This window comes from Psammomys obesus, unplaced genomic scaffold, assembly GCF_907164565.1.
Source record: "Psammomys obesus unplaced genomic scaffold, mPsaObe1.curated_primary_1811, whole genome shotgun sequence".
In the NCBI taxonomy this organism is placed as follows: Eukaryota; Metazoa; Chordata; class Mammalia; order Rodentia; family Muridae; genus Psammomys; species Psammomys obesus.
In genome coordinates this window covers 2,489,310-2,494,812 of record NW_026586662.1, presented here as the reverse complement: position 1 = coordinate 2,494,812, position 5,503 = coordinate 2,489,310, and positions in this window count along the sequence as shown.

Below are 5,503 nucleotides of genomic sequence, written 5' to 3'. Positions count from 1 at the left end.
CTTACTTGTAGAAAGAATGTGGAAGAGTTTGGAGCTGCAAGCTAAAGAAACCCTAGGGGGTCATTTTGGTCAGAGCTCTGAAGACCAGAATGCTGGTAGAAATGAGAGCAAAAAGAGACTGCCTATGAGGTTTCAGAGGAGAATAAGAATGCCACCAACAAAAGGATTAGAGGCCATTTGTGTTACATTCTGGAAAAAAATTATGATAGCTTCCCTTCCAAGTCATGATAATTTGGTGAATTCAAAATATGAGGGTGAATTCAAAAGAAATAAACTTAAGTTTTCTTGGCAGAGATTTTTAAGTTGTGGTAAGTTTAACATTTGGAGTGCATATCGAGGTATATAACCACAAGTCAGAGCACAAAGCCATGAAAAGTATACAGTTGGATGAAGAAAACAGCTTGAATGAGTTTAAAGTTGCAGACGATGAAGGTACAGACACAAAGGATGGGTAGCTGTTGAAGAGACTCACCCTCTGCACTGAAATGATGAGAAAGACGCTATAGAATTAGCCCCCCCCCCATCAAAGGTTCCAGCTTGTAAAATGGTCATTCATTTGGAAGGTGGGAATGAATTGAAAATGCAGCTGACGAAGTTCCCTACTCAAAAACACGGACCATGAGAAATGTTTGCCCTAGCCAGCCCCCCAGGCAGAGGCCGTGATAGCTGTAGTGGAAAGGGCCAGACTGCATGTTTAGGCGGCAGGAGAATTGGTACCATCTACATGTTGTTTACTTTTTCTCCTGGAAGTCTCTGTTTAATAGATTTTATGTATTTTTAAAAATTTCCACTAAGATATATATATATATATATATATATATATACATATATACACATATATACATATATTTACATATACATACACATACACATACATATACATATATTTGCCACCTGTTGATTTGGGGTTTGTGGTATTCCTGTTTTTCTAAGAGGCTGAGTTGTGTCATTAAGTTATTTGCTTGAGATCTTTGGTCTGTGATGTAAGCATATTCCTAGCTTTTAGAACTGCTCTAGCTGTATTCCAAATGTTCTTTTAGTTGTCAGTTTATTTTCATCTAATTTTTAGGAAATTTTATATTTCTCCCATGATTCACTCAACTACCCACTGGTCATTCAAGAGTGTGTTATTCAGTCTCTGTGTATTTGTGTAGTTTTTCTTGCAATTGTTTTGAGGTTTTTGTTTGTTTGTTTTTTGTCTGTTTGTTTGGTTTCTTTTGCATGGTGCTCTGATAAGGTACAAGAAATTATTTCAATACTCCTGCAGCCAGTAAGACTTGATTTGGTGGCCTTGGAGGTGTTCTTTTTGAGAGAATGTTCCATAAACTGTTGAGAGGAATGTATATTCTATACATGTTGGATATAATTTTTTATTACATTAAGTTCATTTCATCTATTGTATTGTTTAACTCTGGTATTTCTTCGACGGTTTTTAGTTTGGACAACCAATCTATCGACGAGAGTGGGATATTAAAATAAACCATTATCATTTTATCAGGACCTATTTGACCTTTTATGTTTATTAATATTTATTTAATGAAATTGGAAGCTCTGCTGTTTGATCCACATATTTACATTAAATGTTGATCAATTATTTTTTCATTAACATTACATGTTATATCTTGATTAATTGTTCTTATTGGTCTGCAGTTGACTTTTTATTCTGACTAATTTTGACTTAAAATCTACTTTATCAGATATCAGAAAGACTACACCATCCTGACTATGATATCTCATGGAGAGGCTCTTCTCTGGTCGTATCTATTTGGGATTCTTACTACCTCTTCAATTTGAATGTCCATTTCTTTCCATGTATGTAAGAAATTTTATGCTATAATTCCATTATTAAAATTCTTCATGTCTTTTTCATGTATCTCAGTTCATGCTTCTATCTTGTGGGTTGTTAGGTTTGGCCTCTTGATTATCTCCCAGAATTCTTTTTTCTTTTTTATTCACTTGACATCCTTGTTGTAGCCTTATCCTCTCTCCCCTCCCGCTTCTCACCTTTCTTTCAGAAAAAAGGAACTCCCTTTTCCATCCACCCCAGTGCATGAAGCTGCATCAGGATGGAAGGTGTGCCCTTTCTCTGTGGTCTGTCAAGGCAGTCCCAGCACATGGAAGAGGTCAAAAGCTGGCAAGTGTGTCCATGCCAGAAGCAGTCCCCACTCCCTTATAGAGTACCTACATGAAGCCTAGGCTGCCCATCTGCTGTATCATTGTAGGAGGCCTAAGTCCAGCTCCTGCATGGTCCTTGGTTTGTGCTTCAGCCTCAGCAACTAACCATGGTTGGTTGGCCCTGTTGTTCTTCTCACCTCTAGATCCTTTTTCTTCCCTCCCACTTTTCCACAAGACTCCGTACTCATCTCCCAATGTTTGGCTGTGAATCTCAGCATCTCTTCTGAGGCACTGCTGGGTAGGGCCTCTCAGAGGACAACTCTGTCAGGCTCCTGTCTGCAACCTTAGCAGAGTATTCATAGTGTCAGGGCTTGGCACTCTCCCATAGGGTCTTTGGTTGGTCCAGGCATTGGTTGGACGTTTCCTCAATCTCTGCTCTATCTTTATCCCTGCCCATCTTGTAGGCAGGGTAAATTTTGGGTTGAAGTTTTTGTGGGTGGGTTGGTTCCCCACTTTCTACCAGAAGACCTGTCTAGTGAGAGGGTGTCCTCTTCAATCTCTATTCTCCAAACTTTTTGAATCTTACAGGCATGATCTTCCCTTCTTTTCTTGTTGATGATTGAATGTAGTACTTCACTGACACTGTCCTGCAGTCCTGATATTGTACTTATGCTTAATTAAGTTTAATTTTTAAGATTTATTTTATGTGTACAAATATTTTCCCTGGATGCATATATGTGCATTACATTGTGCCTGGTGCCCAGAAGAGGGCATCAAATCCCCTGAGACTGGAGTTATTGAGGGTTGTGAGGCACTGTGCAGGTGCTGGGAACAAAACTGAGGTCATTTGCAAGGGCAACAATTGATCTTAACCACCTCCATAGGCCTCAGTTAAGTCTATTTTTAATGTTTTCTATTGTGCTTTTCATCATATGAATTGAAAATTTTATATCCTTTTGGGTATTCTCTCACAATCTCAATTTCCTTACTGAACGTTTCTTGCATCTTGCTGACTTTTTTCTGTGTTGCTTACTTTCTTCTCCAAGGCATAGATTTAATTCATCTTTTCTCCCTTTGTGATCACTGATCACTTTTAGTTAATTTTTGAAATCATCATCCCACAGTTCACCATCCTTAAACACAACAGTTGAACACTTATAAACTTGTGGTAAAGTTATCTTTCTTTTATGTGTATTTTTCCATCTTTGTTGTGGTTTATGCATCCATTGGCTTGGGTATAATGGTTTTATTAGTTTTTTTATAATTTTTTTTTTATTGAGCAGCTTACACTTGAGGGCTCAATACACAGTACCAAGAAGAGAAAAGAAAACAAACTTTAGCAACCATACAACAAATTTGAAATACATTCTAAATCAGTTAAAGTATTTTCAGACATCACTCATGGCCAGAAACAGAAATTGACAAAACTAAGGTAGAGCATGCTAAGAAATTAAAAATTACTCAAGGTAAATGAAAGGGTAGTAAGTAAGTTACATAAAGAAAGGCGCCAGGGAAGGCGCAGACAGGTTAAACTAAAGAAAGGGTAAAGAAGAGAAATGAAGAAGATTATATATAAAGAGGAAGATAAAAGAGCAAGAGAATACATACATAGAAAAAAAAAAAGAAATAAAAGAAAAGAAAAGTCAGCAGTAACAGGAAAGTTTCCAAAAACAAAACTGGACAAATGTAAGAAACAAAAACACAAAAATATAAGTGATTAACAAAAATAAGGTAGAGTCAACATACTACCAAAACCATAGTAGAAAACAAGGAAGGGCAAGAGGAAAGAAACAAAGTTAGGTAAGTATGTAAAGGGGAATTAAAAAGTAAGCATACTTTTTAAAATATGGTAAATGAAAACAGTACTAAAAGTGTAGTAAGAAGTAAAAACAGACGCACAAAGCCAAAACTAAAATAAAACAAAAACGAAGATGAGACACTGGAGTACTTTCTTGATGCTCAAAAAGTAAAACAAACAAACAAACAAACAAACAAACAAAAAAAACCATAAGCTTGTTAGTTTTGCTTAGCTATCATTGAGTACCAACATTGTTAAATGTTGTCAGTCAAGCATTATGAAAGTCTTCAGAAATTCTGAAGAGATGCAGGAAGGGTGATTGTGAAGTTAAGGCTGGCCTAAAGTACATAAAGAATTCAAGGCCATCCTGAGCTACACTGTGAGACTTTTTCTTCAAAGAAAGAGTAGGGGCCGGATCTTGGAGTGTAGCTCAGTGGTGGAACACCTAGCTAGCATTTGCAAGGTTCTGGCTTTTGTCCCCAAAAGAAAAAGAAGAAAAGAATGTAAGAGCCAGAAGATGAGGATGTGTGACGAGAAAGGCTGGCTTCTGGATGTTCTGAACTGTATATGGTAGCTCACTTTGCTCCTTGTTGGTCTGTGGTGCTGAGTGCCTTCCAATATGCTTATTTTTGAATCTTCGTTCTTGAAATGTCGCATCAGTTTACTTGCCCATCATTTAAGTTGGGTGGTTAGGGCAGTTATAATTAGTTTTAAGAGTTATTTACATACATTTTCTGGCTACCAGAATAGTAAAAAAATTAAGAGTTCTGTATATAGACGAAGCTTGATGACTCCTGACTTCAGAGAAAAGTGAAGAAACTTTCTGGGTCTTCTAGAGCACTGACTAGATCTCACTAGACAAGGAAATGTCCAAGTGGTTGTGTATTCTTTCCCTGTTCTCTTAGATATTATCTGTTAAATATTATCCATAGTTTGTACTTTGAAAAATAATTAAATAAAAAATTAACTGGTACTGTTTCTTCTATGTCCTTTTTTTTTCCTCCCCACCCCCAACATCTTCTTCCATAAGACTCCCTGCGCTCTGCCCAAAGTTTGGCTGTGAGTCTCAGCATCTGCTTTGCTCCCCTGTCGTGTGGAGCCTTTCAGAGAACCCTCTATAGTAGGCTTTCATCCTGCTTCCTCTCTTCCACCACTTCACTATGGGCAGAGGGCAAAGGAGGAGAACTCCCCCTTTCACTGGACTAGGGAAAAGGGATAGGGGCAAAGAGGGAGAGAGGGTGGAACAGGGAAGGGTTGAGGGAGTGGGCTTCAATTGGGATATATAACGAATAAATTGTGAAAAAAAATTAAAATTAAAAAATACCTGGTACACATAAATAGTTGAAAATCTTTAAGTGACATAAGGGATGGTGGTGACCTAGTCCCAGCCACTCAGAAGGCTGAGGCAGAAGTATCATTGGGTCTAGGAAGTCAAGGCTAACCTTGGGTAACATTGTTGTCTCTTTAAAAAAGAAAGTATCGAAATTGATAGAAGACCTTACAGAAAAAAAGCCTCTTTCCACTATAGGTAACCAACTTGTATTGTGTGTGTGTGTGTGTGTGTGTGTGTGTGTGTGTGTGTGTGTGTGT